General features: G+C 36.8%; 1 protein-coding gene across 1 annotated transcript in view; it reads left to right on the forward strand.

Annotated features, from left to right (window-relative positions):
• The window catches only part of SLC24A2 (solute carrier family 24 member 2), a 2,356,155-nt gene that overhangs the window by 697,709 nt on the left and 1,640,013 nt on the right, over positions 1–18,433 (forward strand). The window lies entirely within an intron of this gene.

The raw sequence follows: 18,433 nt of genomic DNA on the forward strand, positions 1-18,433 counted from the left end.
GAAAAAGGGACAACCTGTGTCAAAACAAACTATTCACAAGTGATTGTCTAAGGCTGAAACCTTTTGTTTTACTCACCATAACAAAGTTATTCCAGGCAGGGTCAAGGCCTACTCTACCAGTGCCTTGGCTTCATATGTGGCTTTTTGGAAAAGGTTTGATTATACAACTATTCTAGAAGCAGCAACTCGGTCCTCTACACATACGTTTACAAGACATTACAGGCTTTATTAATTCTCTAGGTCTAGATCAGGGTTTGCTATGACATTTCTTCAGGGGCTCCTGGATCTTTTTGTACACACTTCCCAGATATAGTTAGCTATGGTAATCTACCTGTATACCTAAGGCCACTGCATCAGGGATTAATATGAAGAACATAGTACAGTTGTGTAAGTCAAACGTACCATAACCGTAGATGCGTGAGTGACCTCTGCTATAATAGCTGCTCCCTCCCTCCACCCCCGACCCCCTTGTTTTTTAAGTGTGTTTTTTTATGCTAGGGTGTGGACATTTATTTTTTGTTATTGTTATCATTGTTCTTTCAGGGCTCAGACCCCCCTCTCTGTTAGCATGGAAGCTGTTAAGGACTTGGCACTCAAACCTGTCTTTCTAGTCAGCTCAGCTCAAGCTGACCGACTGTTTAGGTGCGTGGAAGGATATAACCCATATAGCTAAGCCTACTGTAGCAGTGATCATTTAAACGTCTACTGTTATGTTAAGTTTACTTGCACATCTGTACTTTCTCTGTCACTCTAGTTCCTCGAAGATGACCAAAAGAACATACAGTGAACTCCACTGACTACTCTTGAAACCGTTATTGAAGTTCTTTGGTATTTGAGAGGAATATCGCCCTTCTTAATTGACCTACACAAATCCACGAGAAGCCTCAGATGAAAAGGGGGACTTGCATGTTGTATAATGTTAACCTTTTAAACTAAATATAAAAGAATATCTACAAAATACCTGGCTCTACTCCTGTTCCTGTACCCCAGGTTAACTTCACTCTCCATAATCTACTCTCTTAACCCACATTTAGATACATCTTCACTTACCAGTACCTCTGCGTATTCCCTCTTCATCACCTCCTTTCTGTACCTATAACTCCGTCTATTTAATACTCCTAACCTCTACATACTTATACTTAACTACTCCTTAGTACCTCTTCTCCCATCCTCCATTCATCCCATACTAACATTCATCACTCACTCCATGCTTCCTAAACTACTAAAGCTCCCTCTAGTCTAACCCAGCCCATTCTCAAGTAACTATTTCTATGTACTGCTTTTCTGATTGTACACAGTCTACTACTTCTTCTGACCTTCTTATGCCTCCTAATTTCCAGTTATGTTAATAATCATATCACTGCGTATTTTTGATTAATTGTTGTTCATTTATTGTTTGATTTGACAAACTGAGTATTTTAGTATTTCTGCAGTTTCTATTACTCATTGTATACTGCTGGATCTTTTCTCTCCAAGCCTCCTCTGCATGGCCCATTTGGACTTTCCTGGTAAGCAAATGTAAAACAAATAAAAAGTTAAAAAAAAAACAAAAAAAACAAAAAACATGGTAAGCAAGGACAAAATGTGTAAGGCATGCCAAAAGACAGTATCCCAGGTGATTACCACTGTTACAGACTCTTTCATGATAAATATATAAAACTATGTGAAATGCAGGTGATTGTTTCTAAATTATAGTGGTTATAATATTAACCCCTGAGCCTTTTGGAGAGGTTACTATAAAGACTCCTGTGATATCCATCTTATGTACCTGATTATTGCAAATGGCTGAAACAGGTTTCTAAAGATGTGCAAACTGATTTGCTGATGTACAGTGGGACATTGAGAGTGGGATTTCTCTCCTTCTTAAAACTGAGGATATTTCTCTTCTGCTTTTTCCTTCAAAGCAGCTAGCTAGTAACAGATTTTGAAACTGCTTGAAGAAGGACAGATGAGAGGGCCTTAAGCTGCCGACATTATTCTTCCATCAGCTATTCAGCTTATTACAGCACCTATTTCTAAATATCTTGCAGTACTAATTAACAGGAAATGGCTGGGTGAAAACACCAAACCTCAGCAAAGACGTTGCATCAGCAAACATACAGAATTGTGGGTCTGACTATGTACTTGGCACTTAAAGGTCCATAACTCTGCTAACTGCTTTGCTAAGGAACTTAAGAAATCCCTGCATGGACAGCTGGTTATCCACTTCTCACAGTCTGATATGGCTCTGGCAAGCATCACAGTTTTTCACCATGGGCATAGTATGGATATTAACACTTTTCTAGCATCCTTCTAAATAGATCGGACAAAGGAGAACAAAGAGGTGTTAGCTTTCTTGACCTCTCAAAGGATTTGGATACTTATTTAGCCGTCCTACTTAACACTCTAGCTGAATAGGATCAGCTTTTAAGATGAACACGATTTAGTGATTGTTTACAAGGAAGGTCCAGAAAAACATGGAGTGGAAGGCCATTGCCTGGGTTCTGTAAAACTCATTGCCACATCTCCTGCTGTTTATCCTGTATGTCAGTAAACAAATGGCACAGCTATTTCAAGTCCTAACTAGTGCAGTATGTTGTTGATTGGTATTGAACATCATGTTTCCTTCTCACCACAGAATACAAGATCATCTCTGAAAAGTACCTGCCAGTTAGATCACAAATAATGTTATGAGAGCTCTTTCAAACAAGTGTCTTACATAGAAGCAAAGCTCTCATCCATGATTGTTTTTATCCCAGCATAACTACTTTGTCTTTGATATCACATTAGTTAATGAAGTACTCAGAATGGATTTATTCACGAACTATTCTCATTATACTAAGCTGCTTAGCATCAACACCAAGAACCAAATAGTCCTTTTTTTAATTTCTCCAAATCTTTTGGGTTTCTAATACCATGATGGGAATGGACCCCAATCCTTAGTCAAAGCATTATTAAAGCTTATGAAATTGGTATTGTTTCAATCGTTGATGTCAGCCAGAAGTGCTCTTCGCAGCATCCGCAATGTGCCGAGTAATGACTCCTTCTGCAATTCGTATGGGGTTACATGTATTGGTAACATATTTAAATACGACTGTAGATTCTTTTTTATAAGACCTGTTGCTCCTACTACTATTGGAACTGTCTGGGTATCTTTCTTCCACATTGCTCTCATTTCTGCCTGCAGATCCCGATATTTTATGACTTTGTGTCTGTCTGTATGCAAGACACTGTAGTCACTGGGTGTGGTGATTTCAATGATCAATGCTACTTTTGTCTTCTTTTCATGGACCACTATATCCAGTTTTCTAGAATCTATCTTTTGAACTGTTGGTAATGGGAGATCCCATGTGATGTAAACTTCATCATTTTCTATGATGCTTTGTGGCTCATGTTTCCAGTGTTTTTCAGCCACTTCAATACCGTAATGTTTGTACAATCCCCAGTGCAACAATCTTGCCACATTATTATGCCTTTCAGTATACAGTCCTTCTGCCATTACTGTGTCACAACCAACAATGACGTGTGCGACTGTCTCCAATTCAGTTTTACAAAGTCTACATTTGTTTCTCCCACATGTTCAATGGACTTTGTAAACTAACCTGTACACAGCCCACTATCTTGGGCCACCAATATTAACTTGTCATCTCTTGGTTTGAATTTGCCAGTCTTTAACCAATTTGTTCCTGATCAACATGAGGTTCTTCCAGAAGTTTTCTGTACTTGTAACTATATTTATGCATTTTCCACATTTCTTGTCTTCTCATCTGGTCCTTCATCTTATATTATTTATTTTGTTTTTTTGGCACATTCAGTTGCTGCCTGATTTTTATCTACTTCTGGTTTAATTTCCATTCCTGCTTGATGCCAATATGCTTATGCTAGATTTATTCTCCTCATGTTTCAAAACTTTCACTATGTTTGGGTTTTGTGAGATCAGCAAATATGTGTGGAGTCCCACGATTGCAGATCTATGCATATAATCAATTTCAAGGAGGCCCATCCCTCCTTCAGGACAGGGAATATATAATCTTGGTATGCACTGATTTTTATAAATCATTTGGTGAGCATGAAGCATCCTTCTTATTTTCCTATGTAATCTATCGAACACATTTTGGGGCCAGTTAATCACTCCAAAACTATACGTTAGGACAGGAAGAGCAAATTGGTTTATAGCTTGGATTTTGTTCCTAGATGTGAACGCTGTTTCCAGGATTAATTTAAGTCTTCTAAAATATTCCTTACTAAGTTTTATTCACATTTGTTCATCTGTTATTGTTGATCCTTCATCAATTCCCAAATATTTATACACTCTCTCTTGCTCAAGTTCTTTTATATATCACATTCTTGTCCCAAACTGATGTTTTCCTGGTCCTGCAGTTTTCCTACTTTAAATGTTGCTTTTGCACATTTACCAAGACCAAATGATATTCTTATATCATCTGAAAAAGTTTTGACAACTTCAGTTGTGCTTTCAGCTCCTCATCTGATGAGCTATAGTTTTAAATCATTGAAAAGACAAGATGGGAAGTCTTTACACTTTGTTGTTTTCTAGGAGCCAAATTATAACCATAGCCTAAGCCATTAAGTAGACAGCTTAATGGGTTAAGGGAAAGGCAGAATACCAGTGGTGACAGAGAATTCCCCTGGAATATACCCCATCTAATTCGTATAATTGGGATAATAATTTGTCCTTTGTCATGGCTTAATTGCAGAGTGGTCTGCCACTGTTTCATGGTCATGGTAATGTAATTGATCAGTGCAGGATGTATCTTATACATTTTTAAGCACTCTTTTATCCACGAATGTGGGCTACTACCTTCTGCATTGGCTTAGTTATTTCCTTACAAATAATACAGGAATACAGGTTGCCAGAATGATCTTATTCCATGGTTACTCATTTCTTTGATTTGGTTATCCTCAAACCCCCCCAACAGAGATCCTTGGAATAGCATATGCAATTCAGATTTGGATAATTAGATTTGCTGTTGTGAGGAGTTTATGGATATGACTAGTGATATCACACACCTTGAAGTATTAAGATGGGTCAATAAAAAAACTACACTTGAGCTACCAATAGCTTGATCTGACTAAAAATTCCTGCAAAAAATGACTGCACTTATCAGGAACAACCTCATGATACACACTAAACTGGACATTTGGGTTCTCTGACAGCCTTCTTTCTGATGTTCCTCCCACCTATCAAACTTGTAGTCATAAAACATATTAACATATTAATTCTTAATATATGTAAGAGACTTCCCATTGACGTATGCAGCTTTAAGTGACTATCAGATTAAAAAAGTCCTTAGAAATAGTGCTAACTCACAATGTGTACAGATCCCAGAAAATGGAAATACCACAAAGTAAAGAAAAATTAATAATTTAATCTATATATGCAGATAAACTTGCACTCAAACAGCAGTTTAGCTCCAGTAGCTTGCAAAGACAGCATCCAACCAGCTAATACCAGTTCTTGAAAAAATGCATATTTTGTAGTAAGCCTGACAAGGTAAAAAGAACAGTGGTATATCCACAGAGGTCTCAAACTCAAATGACCACTGGTGATTTGTGAGGACTAGCAAACCCAGGCAAGGGCCACAGTATCCTAGAGAAAAATAAATGCAGATGGTGTAGCTAGAAAAGTAGTGTAGTCACTTTTCTTATGTATAATTATGTTGGTTTGAGAGCTGCTTGCGGTTTGAGGTCAGTGAATTTGAGATCCCTGGCTTAAAGGGATTTTTTCTAGTATAACACATTACTACATGCTTCCTCCTTTGAGAATGAAACTGTATGGCACATTTAAAATAATCAGGTTTCACTAGGAGAATGCAATTTGTAGCACACTTGCCTATGGTGCAAAAAACTGTGGGTTCTATTCCCACACCAGCTAGATTGATTGCTGATACTGCAGTGCAGCATAAGGAAGTGTTACACCCCTAATTTGCTGTCCTTCAGATGAGATATTAAACCAGAGTCCCATCTGCTTGAGTTAGTGCTAGCTCAGGTGGATGTAAAACATGACACCTATCAAAAAGAGTAGGGGAAATTTCCCCTAGTAGTATGAATGCCACCTTTGATATTCCCTGAAAAGAAGCTATTAGCCTACTGGGATTGATCTGGTCAACCAAAAATAAATAAAAAAGATGTAAGCATGATATTCTACTTCCTCATTTATGGATGACAAGCAAGGCCATGGTGTAGGTTGTTTAACCTGTTTGTCCATTACAGTCTTACTTAGAGTGCTGTGCACTGACCATCTGCCATTGTCTCCGTGCCAGTGACCACAGTAATGAGCATGTTCACAGTCACTGGTAGAACATTCCCCTTCTTGGGAGTTAGGGATTCAAGCTATGCAATGTCACACTTCTCTTCTTCAGGAGTAACCAGTTCCCGTTGCCTTTGTAAGATGTGATAAACCTATTCTTCACATAATCCTTTCATTACTGAGTCCATCGGTGTAGGATAAGGACTAGTCACATTCATTACACTTTCAGATATTTGTTTTTGTCATTTCTCAAAATTCTTCACTCATCTCAAAAAAGCAACCGGTTTCACTACATTATTATGGCTCTTCTTTGATGTGACTAGTTTTGTTCGGACTTTGTAAGATCAGGATGAAACACGTTGTGGGTAGAGTTCAGCTTTCTTCCTATTTGTATGTGTCAATTCCATCAGTGACTGCAGTGTAATTTAATTGTTAAACAAAGCTTGTATTGCTGTTGTTTTAAGAGGCCTTTAAGTACATTTTTCCATGTATTTTTGCATGCTTGTACTGCAAGTTCTGCTAATCCATTTCACAAAGGATATCGCACAAAAATAATGTGAATATTTCTCTTATTCCTTGGTTTAAAACTTCCAGACTGACAGACATTTCAGAGTTGAAATTGGATCTGCCCAGTCAGAATCTGTTCCTGTTATCAAAGGTGTACCACAATAATCCTTTCTTGCCCCCTCCTGTTGTCCATATTCATTAACAAACTTCCTGGTAACCTCTCCATCTCTCACCAATCAAGTCACTCTTATACTAACATTCAAACTCAACTCCAGTCAGACATGCATTAGCTCCACCAATGGCTCATAAACCATAAACTACTTCTCAATCCCACCAAGACCAATCTATGCTTTTTGGAACTTTGTATAAAATTCACCCCGTTCCTGACTCTTTAACTACCTTTCACTTACATAACCGTACTACAGAAGCAACTGCCACCTTCAAATACCTGGGATTATGGTTTGATCAGTCTCTAAACTTCTCTTTCCATATAGATAGAGTGAGAAATTCCATTCTTTTATAAGCCGAAAAACCCACTCTTTTTCTACCTCAGCCAACCAGGGCAGCCATTGGAAAAGCAACTCTCCTCTCTCTCTGCTAGAATATGGACAACCCATTTTGGCATCCACCTCCAAGAAAAAAACAACGTCACAACTCCAGCCATTCTCCAACAGCATCTACAGATTTATTACATACTCACCCTTCTGTGAGCATTGCTGTATCACCTTAGAAAATGTTAAATGTCTCCCTGTAAAGCAAAGAAATAAACCTACTGTCAGTATTCCATTTCTACCAAATACTCTAAACCCAGACCTTTACTCCCCTGGTAGCTAGACCTCATGAAAAAAAAAAACTCCTCATACAACCTGAGACACGACTCACAAGCCACACCAGCTCTCATTACCACTAGAACCAAACCCACAGCTCTGCACATGCTCTCCCCTTCCAGGCACATACTGTTTGGCAAGCATTCCCAACTGACATAAAGGAAACAAAAATGTATTCCAAATACTGAATGCAACTCAAAAAGCACCTATTTGTTTAGTCCAAATACACCTTCTTCAGTACATAACATAGTATCTAACACTCCATCCCTCTTCTCTTTCTACTTCCCTTTTCCTCTTACAGACTTACTAAAGGTTGAACAACTTTAGAAACGAATGTAAATATTGCACATTACACTCTTCTTTACTATAGTGTACATATACAATATTTTTATGTGACTAATCATAACTACTTTGCTATTGTTAGAGTTCTGCCCATGTGAAATGTTTTGTATTTCCTCTACGCTGAGCTGAAATTGGTCAGTATTGATCAGTGCACTGCACTGATAAGTAAGTAAGTAAGTAAATAAATAAATGTGGGATAAAGGAATTTTGGGATGTGAGATTGCGAGATAATACTCTCACAATAGACTCCCTAATACATCTCTTAGCTAAAGATAGATGCCCAAGATATGCAATGGCAGTAGACACATCTAAAGCTAAGCTTCTTATTTAAACTACTACAACAGTTTAATATAGCACAAGAATAGATAAATATGGTTGAGACTCTATATAGAAATGCAACCACTACACTTTACATAAATAAAAGACATTCAAGACCAATTAAAATTATAAATGGGACATGACAAGGATGCCCTCTATCCCCTTATTTGTTCAACATATACACTGAAGCACATTTACAGATCTCTCAGAGAACATATCACCACTTCATGCAAATTTTCAAAATTCAAATGAAATACACAAGTTTCACTGATGATTTAAATATTTATTTCAACCTACCAAACACTGATCTAGGAAAAATCCTAGAATTTATAGAGAAGTTCTCTAAATTATCAAACTATGAATTAAACCCAAACAAATCTATTATCTTCCCACTTAATCCTCTAAATCAGAAAGTATTCTATTTCCCGGAAACAAAAATTAATGTAAATTACTCCCTAAAATACTTGGGTGTACTCTTCAATCGCTCTCAAGAAGACACATTAAATAGTAATTTAAACAAAATATGGGTTAATGTGATTGACATAAACAGATGGAAAAACTTAAATCTATCCCCCCCTATCTAAAGCAGCAATAATAAAAATGAATATTCTCCCAAAAATTTTGTACCATCTAAATGCCACCATCAATATTGTACCAAATAAATATTTTAACAAAATGAAAACTCAGCTAAGTTCATCTGGTTCCCTAAAAGTACTAGAATAAGGTATTTGTAGACTATCACTACCTAAGGAGAAGGGGGGACTTGGATTACCAGACTTCCAATTATATTGTGAGATCGTAAGTGCTAATCGCATTACCAAATAAATTATGATCCAACAAATAAAGAATGGCAACCACTGTGGATAAAACTTTATCACCATCACCTTCTCTCATCAAACATAAAACCAAGAGCCTTTCTTTTTATGAACCATAAAACCCGTAAATCATTAAAAGTCCACCCACTTATCAAAAATAACATTGAAACCTTCCAAAAACTAGTAACTTCTCTACAACTCAAAGACACCCTCACATCTCTACAACCAATCCACCATAATCCAGATATAAAACTAGTGAACTCTATGCTCAGTCTAGATACTTTTCCTATTATAAAAAAACTGTATAATTTGGGACTTCTACCATCTAAAGAACTTTTCGATGGACAATATTAGGTCTAACTTAAAAGTAAGTAAGAAATATAATATAATAATTAAGCAAATACTACTCATAGTAAACTCAATAACCTCCAGCATTGTGATGGATTATCAGGACATCTCCTTGGCACAACAGATCCTAAAAATGTTAATACTCAAGTCCAAAATGTTATCCAATACTTACAAACTAATAACAAAAATTAAGTACCAGAACACACTTCTATACTCAAAATACTGGGAAGAAAAGAACAACAACATTACACTAAAACAAAAAATAACAGCTATAAAGCACATCTTGGAACTGTCCCCTTTTAAAAATTAATCTACACCTAAATTATGATTAATAACAATGTCTATCATACACCTGTCCTGCTAAATAAAATCAACCCCGCTAGCTCACCACATTGTCCATTTTGCCCCACTATAGTAGCAGACACACTGTTTCTTGTGGTGCTTATTAAGATGTAAACTGGAAATAAAAAGGCTACACAAAAACAACTCTGTCTTGGGAAACAGCAATACTTCATATAGTGCCAGATATTCTCACGTTTATAGAAAAACACATCACAATATCACTATGTGCCCTACTGAAATTATACATAGCAAAGAATTGGCTTGATAGGTCAAAAATTTCATGGGAAGAATTCCAAATCATAGCCACAAAATGCTAACTAGCAAGTAAATTGATTACAAAAAGCCCAAAGAAACACATATACTACCAAAAATACTGGAAAAACCTAATGGATATTTTAATAGAAAAATAAGTAGTAAACAATGAGGGAGCAGGCCTCAAAAAGTAATACTAAGGCCCGTATAAGAAATATCCCCCTTATAAATGACTTACATGCTGCATCTTTTAAAAGGCCTAAATGACATAACTGGATGCTATGGTGACATCATAATGTAAATAGTGTATTTAGTTAAGATGTGTTAGTATACATGTACAAATGTAGTAGTAGTAGGTCAGCCTAAATAAAGGATACACAAGTACATGGTTTGTTCTGTTTTAAAAATAGGACGTCAAGCTACAGTTGGAAATACCAAGTAAGGAATGTTTCAAGTGTTGTATCCTTCTTCTTAACATACTGTTACTCTGTAATAACTCATGTTCGTTCAGTTGTTATCATTGTTGTACACACTTTTATGACCTGTATTGTTCCAATTCAAGCGAAAACAATAAAAAGTAAATTTGAAAAAGGAACAGCCTGGACACTTATTATGGAAACAAGTGTTTGCGTATATTGGCAGGCTAGAAGGAGATTAATGCCCATCCTTGAAATATTTGTATGTATGTATGTATATATGTGCATGGTCTACTTTCAAATCCCTACCCCCTTATAATTGACAGTTAAAAACCCAAGACAAAAAAATGCAAAACTGAAGAAACCCAAATGTCAACTTTTTCCTAGGATAAGTAAACACTTGTCCAAATGTAAATGAAACTCATGCTGAGGAAAGTAAAACCCACCTAGATGGGGAGCTATACCTCCCCCAACTACATATACCAACTCCTGGATCACACTACAGTGGAGAAAATGGCATGTTGGGCAAGTGTTTACTTACCCTAGGAAAAAGTCGATGTTTGAGTTTCTTCATTTTTGTGATTTTAATCTTGGGATTTTAACCGTCAATCATATGGGTGTCGGGATTTGAAAGCAGACCCATGTGCACATGCACGTACTCATACCTGTGGCCGATTTAGAGTCCCCATTCCATGTTATAGCATGTCTTTGGAATGTTGGAGGAAATTAAATTGGGCAAGTTGATTCTGCACAGTTGGCAACTCTGATGTGAAGCATGCCAGAGATCCACTTGCTGGGGGTGTGGTGGGGTGTGGCAATGCTACTGCTGTACCACTGTGCTGCCCTCACAAAATAAATAAATAATTATAAAAAACTATGCGACAGCATACAGGCTTTATGCTTGGCTGCAGCTATGGGAACCACTTACTCAAGAGTTATAATGCCGTTCCTTCAAGAGGAAAAGTCATGATAAAAATCATTTGATTATTGCTCCTGTGCCAGCTATGCAAGTTAAAGCGATGGCAAATAACGATAGAGTTGATCTCCTTCTTTTATGTACCTCATTATTACGCTGTTACAAAATATTTTACTTCCTTCATATGAAACACACTCCTCTATGTTTGTTAGGTTTGCTTACTTGTAACATATTTCACAGAACATTTATCCTTAGCTGTCTACTGCAGAAAACATTTGGCCATTTGGAATTAGACATAAGCACATTAAATAAATAGACTGACTGTTGGATGCTACAGCTGTTTCTTGAACTTGTGGTGATGTAGACATTAGTTGCTACATATCTGGACAGTAATTAATAATTCAGGAGCAGTAGAGCTGAGGTTGTTAGGCTGATGTGCAGATTTATAGGCCCCTGAATATCAGAAAAGTTCATTTACAGATGAAATTATTACCCACAATAAATGTTCTGTACTACACAGTTGTACAACATTATGTAATAGCTATGCCTCAAGCTTTGTGGTGCTTTGCAGATTCCTTGTAATTTCTTCTACATATGCATTGTTTGTATTCTTTTTGTATCTTTTAGCATAAAGCAGAAGGCGACAGTATTCATGCTACTAATTTAATGAATACTGCACAATTATTACCAGAAAGCTTATTTATTTTAGGGTTGTTTGTTGGACTTTCAAAATTCATGTTCAAAACTTTGTTGCTGATTTAGAGAACTGATTTGATTATGCGATAGTTATTTTTAACACACTTTTTTCTCAGTACATGATTTTGAAGTGTACTTGTAACTCATTCAAAAACACACTGATTGGTAAATTAATTTGCTGCTTTTTATAGATCTTGAATTGAGTTGCAGAAAATGAGCACAAAAAAGTAGCAGAATAGCAAGTTTCAAGGCAGCCTACTTGTCAGGATCTTAACTTCATGCTAACCTTCCCTCACTTTGTGTGAAACCTTTTTTCCTTACTGTTCTTTCCGCACATAGTCAGTTGACAGAATGTACTGTTGTGAATGTAGATGATATGTTGAGGCGTCACTCCCCAAAATCTGTGAGGAAAGTAGAATCTGCTGTTCTAAAGGTACTATAAATACTGAGGTTTGTAAAGATAGCACAAATGTTGAGGTTTGCATATATTCAGCACTTTTTTCAAATAAATATGCAAATATTGACATACATACTTTGTAAAATTCTATACATATTACTGCAATATGCATCTGTGTAACTTTTAAAAATGCTAATACACGTAAGACAAGTGCAATCTTTTTAGCCTGGATTGTGGTTGAAAGAGGTTCCTGGATCATCCTATATACCCCATTAACAGATTAAATAAATAAATAAACAAACAAACAAACACACTGTTTGTCCAAACCTAAGCATTAGCAAAGGCAGTGTGAATGATCTCACTTTCTTTAGCTGTACTATTTCTGTCAGTTGAAAGCATCATTTTCTCTGAACTGTTCGTATGCTTTAAATTCCCAGGCTGCTGATCTGAAAAGCTCATATAGCTTTGCGTTCATTCTGCTGGCTGAACACCAGATGTGCTGTGAGATTATCTGCTCATAATCATCTTTATGATGCATAACAAGTGCTCTATGAACTCACTAGGGATCGACAAATATATAGTTTATTAAAAAAAAATATTCTGTTTTTGTTTCTGTTACATCTCAATAAATTCAGCAGGCTAATCATAGATTATCCTTTGTTGTATCTTCTTAACAGTTTTCAGTATTAAATAGGGGATGGTGTCATGGATATGCCTAAGTGTTTTCAAAGAAAGTTAGTATAGTATTTTTAAAGGTAATGTGTATAATAATTTTTCCCATTTAGGAGTCTAACAGGGTAGAATATTTTATACTACAAAATAGTAAGTAATGAGAACCCTGAGGTGTTGAAAAATAAAGTGGAATAAACAGCATGCACTAATGTCTAGGTGTGATACAAATCAGCTAAAAAGGTCTTATATTTAGCAAAGTAAAACAAATGCACAAATAGTATTCCTGTATCTAGGTTGTTTGCCTGTCATCTTCCTATGTATCTTAGTTTCATTGTAAATTTATTTGGGACTGATGGATTCCTTCATTGTTACAAAGAAGAAGAACAAAAAAACAGTTCTTTCTAAATTAGCACGATTAACAGCAGAATAAGAGGCTGAGAATGGATAAGAAAAGAACAATTTGTTCTGTCTGAGTTAAGTCACAGTTTGAGTTCATTATAGCTTGACTGATGCCTCAAAAGATCCAACATGTGAGGGCTTGCTTATGAAATGATAATTTGACAGCCAGAGGAGTACGTCTGATTATCAATGCATAGATAAAGGTGTTTCACTTACCAATAGAAGGTTTATGTGATCATAATGTCTTTTCTCCTGGCCACATAGCCAGAGGCACTGTGTAGAGCAGTGGGACATTTATGGTTAGACAAGCATCATCATTTTGTCGAAATAACCATAACCTTTAACCTTTGCTATCGTTGTCTTATGCTAACATTGTCTTACATACATATATGAATTGCATGTTAATTTCTATTTCTCACTAAGAACAAGTATTCCATTTGTGGCTTATATATTCTATCAGAATTTTTCCCCAGGTGACACATAGCCTCTTCATTTTAATACTACCTCCAGCAAGCACACCATGACTGTCAGCATGCACACTGTTTGTTCAGGAAAGACTTACTTCAGTTCTGTTCTACAACTCTCCTTGTAAATACCCACCAGGGTGCTGAACAGTAAAGAAATTATTAGCTGTATTTATTTATTTATTTACTTTTGAGTCACAGTAACTCATTCTTAACTACCAACAGTCCTGGTAATACTTTTAATGATATTCAGGACCTGTTGATAATTCAGTCTTGCTATTAACATTAATGTTTTTATTACATTACTATTATGCATCTAGAATTTACATTGCAATAATGCTGTACAGGGTGAACATTACTGGTAAATGAAGTTTAGAACAGACAAAGTTGTCATAAGACATCTTTAATGGAGGGGAGGAGCTGGGAATTAAGAGGAAGAAGTAGGTAAGGTTAGTAGTTAAGTGAGTTTTGAAGGGAGTAGACACGAAAGGGTTAAGCAGGTTGGAGGGTAAGGGAGGAAGTGAGGTAAGGCGAGGGGTGGGTTTTGAAGGCTTTTGAGGTGGGATTTGGTTGTTGGGAGTCACATTTGGTATGATCGTTTGAGGTGGCGAAAGACTGATGGCGGAGGTGTTTGGACTTGGGGCTTTTGGATTGGTGAAGAGATGTTGAAGGTGAGCAGTGGAATGTTGCCTTGTAAGTGTGAGGATAAGTGAGCAAATGGGGGACACTGCTTATTCCAAGGGTGAGTAGTTACGCTGCCCTTAAGGTTAGTTATTTTGTGTTTTCTCTTTCTAGGAACTGAATTTGTGTTGTGTTTAATACAGTTTCATGCATTTATCATTTATTATGTTAAACAGTAAAGGTTGTCAAAGGTCTTTTGGTGTTTGAGTGGTTTATTAAAGTGGAAGGTGACAAATAATGACCCACCCAAAAAGAGGCAGATATCCTGTATATCCCTGGGAAGTCTGTTATTCCCTAGTAGCATTATTGTGCTTAGGATATGGCTGAACTCTAGTAATATAAATGACGAAGAAACATTTTATAATATGTGAATATTTTCATTAGAGATGTTAAATATTAAAAAAAAAAATGTTCATAAGTGAAAGCCATATGTACTAAATGGAAATGGTAAATCTACACACAGTGTGCAATATCTCATATTTCAAGTTTATGAAAAAATAATTGGCCCTACTGAAGGAAATATATGCCAAAGTAGTGTGTGTTATCTATCTTAGTATTCACTGCTTATTATAGAGGATTATAATCAGGTTGCTGCTCATAACCGGCTTATTATGTGTTCGAAATATAGATGCCAAGAAATTTACCTCAAGAGCAAAGCTCTCCCCAACACACACACACACACACACACACACACACACACACACACACACACACACACACACACACACACACACACACAACAATTAAAGATACTTTACTGACACTCATCTCTGATGTCTGATTGTGATCAAATGAAAGAATAAATATGGAAATAATAGCTACAGTAATATAGTTCAGCTTGTTGCTGTGAGATGCATACAGTGCAACCCACTGCAATACACACACACACACACACACACACACACACACACACACACACAATGTTGTTGTGTCTTTCGGCTTTTCCCGGTTAGGGGTCGCCACAGCGGAACTCTGGTCCGCTAATGATTGGCAGTAGATTTTTACGTACTGGCTTGCTGGGCCTAACGCACAACCTTCAACGAAGGAACACCCATTCACGCATGTCACCACACAGAAGACGCTCTAACTGAGAATCAAACGGGCAATGTCTAACTGTGAGGTGACAACGCTACCGCTACAGGTTGGCTGCTAGCAATAGCAAAGCATATTTAATAAATTAAAACAAAAATCCCCATGCTTATTTGAGTTAATCTAGGGAAACACTCCTTTCCATTCCATTCAAGCTGCTTCAGACACTAGTCACCTGAGGCAGCCTGCACCAATAGGAAATGGCTTCTTGCTTCTTCATGCAGCAGCAAAGCCAGCCTTCTGTGAAGCAACATTTCCAGAATTTCTGACCCTCTTAAAATGGCAGGAAAACTTATAATAAAGTGTAATTATCTTATTTTCAATTTGGAGTGGGTGTTACACTGGGCACTTTTAGAAAACAGCCTAGTCAAGTATGTCCATTTATTTTTTAACAGAAATTAGAATAACTCTACACATGTTTCTTTAGACTATGCATTGTTCTGAGCGCCCATAATTGGACAGCTGACTATCATTTTAATAAAGCAAATAAAATATGATTTTTTTCTCTGACAGTTTTGAGTAGAGCTGCAGCCCAGGAGCCAGTAACATGAGCCCCCTACAGCACATCTAGAAATTTCTTATCTATTGAACTATACATACTCCTTTAACTACTACTTCTGCTCTCTTCCATCTTGGATTTCTTGCTAAAGTTATTGAATCATTTAAGGTGTATGGTCTTTTTTTTTCGACGTTAAAACATTGCTTTTAATTCGTACTAATACTTACCATCATAATGAAGGTCATTGAATGTTTGGTATGCCTCAAAAATAGAATGTGTGTTTTAGAGTCAGTTTCTGTCCTTTCATGTTACAAAATGCAGTTGACCTGGATTACTAAGCAAAGCAAATATTTAGCATAAGTAGTGAAAACTGCGGCTTACTATCGGATGTACAAAAATGCTACATTATTTAAGCAGTGATATGTGGTAATTATTGTTGCATTTACTCAATGAGATGTTTCTGTTTTGGTAGAAGAATGACCATCTGACTGATTCCCGTTCCCTGTAGTACTCTGCACCTGTAAAGCATGGGTAGATTGTTCACAGCAGGGTCTACAAGACAAACAGTTACCGATGCATTCAAGTGTAAGGGTATTATATCACTAAAAGCAAAGTCATCTACAATACTTTAGCACACAGAGGTAGACAGGAATGTTTGCTTGTATGAAATATGATGCATTATGTGCTTAAAGTACTTTGCCACACACTGAAGTGGTAATCAGAGGCAGAGATGTATGGTGGGGGAAAGGAGTGTCTGTGGATTAGGGGTCTCTGTGGGATAATGTCCCAAAGTATATCTTTATCTGTTGCATTTCTAAGTCTAACTCTTTAGAAATTATATGACTGGAGAAATGGTCTTCACCCCCAAAAGGCTTTGAGATGTGAAATCTCTTGGCAGTTTCTAGAGGTTAAGCAGCATGCCATTTAGAAAACAATAGCTTACACATGCGCAGATTATAGAATATATCTTTGCAGATATGTACTGCTTCAGTGAAACAGGAAGTGTAGACAGACAACATTATTAAATCACTGTTCTTACAACCATTTAAATAATGTAAAGCAGTGGTGGTGCAGCGGTAGCATTGTTGCCTCACAGCAAGAGGTTCTCCCGTTCGATTCTCAGCTAGTGTGCGGGGAGTTCCTTCTGTGTGGAGTCTGCATATCCTACCCGCGGGTCGAGTGGTGTTCCAAAAGAATGAGCGTGCCTTCGTTGAAGGTTGGGATTCGAGCTGGCAACTCGGCACCGTGAAAATCTACTGCCAATCATTAGCGGACTGGAGTTCTGCTGTGGCGACCCCTAACTGGGAAAAGCCGAAAGACAACAACAAGTATAGCCTTTGTTGTATGCAGGGAAGGTTATTTCTTCCCTTTCGTTATGTGCTGACAAATGTATTTGCTTAAAGTGTATTGGTCTTATTTCTATCTGCATCTCGACAACTGATGGGTTAAATGACATGATGCATTTTAATCCTTCTTCCATCCACATTTATTGGGGTTGTTTTTAAAAGCTTTTAAACTTTTTATTAAACCATGGCCCAAATAAATTTACTATACCCCGTGGTGACATCACTGTAGGGATACCCAAAACTACTTCCATAGATTTTAATAGACAACAATGCACATGTGTTGGGGTGCACCAAGTAAAGTCTGTGAACGCAGTTGATGCTTTCCCTTTGCTGATGCCACTGAGGTTAAAATTTACATTTTGTTCCCACTGACAGGCTTGTAGGGTTAGAAGTATTTTTAAACATTTTTTTCCATGACCGGCATCCAGAAAAGTTTATTAGTATTGATGAAAAGCAGATTGGGACTTTCTGTATTACATACCGTGGTACAAAAGTAAGAACATCATATTGACCAATACTCTTTAACGTTTACTTAATGGTTCTGAGTGCTGTGGCCAGTATATTATTACAAGAAATACTGCTTAATTATAAAAATTGTGCAAGTCAAATGGGCAATGAGAAAGAGCCCAAATTTGCTTGCTTTTGTGTTTTTGGAGATTCTGCTGATCATTAATAAATGTTATCAAATCTGATGATATGAACTTTTTTTATAGGTAGTAGTAGTCTTTTGGAAGATCTGCCTCAGTTATGCAGGTTATCCACTTTAGTTTTTCCATGTTTGAATTTTTTTATAGAATCTTAAAATAATAGCTACGGTAATATAGTTTGGTGAATTTTTATACAACTGTTATCTGAGTGAG

The sequence above is a fragment of the Protopterus annectens genome, chromosome 2.part0, assembly GCF_019279795.1.
Source record: "Protopterus annectens isolate FY-2018-M chromosome 2.part0, PAN1.0, whole genome shotgun sequence".
Classification (NCBI taxonomy): Eukaryota; Metazoa; Chordata; order Ceratodontiformes; family Protopteridae; genus Protopterus; species Protopterus annectens.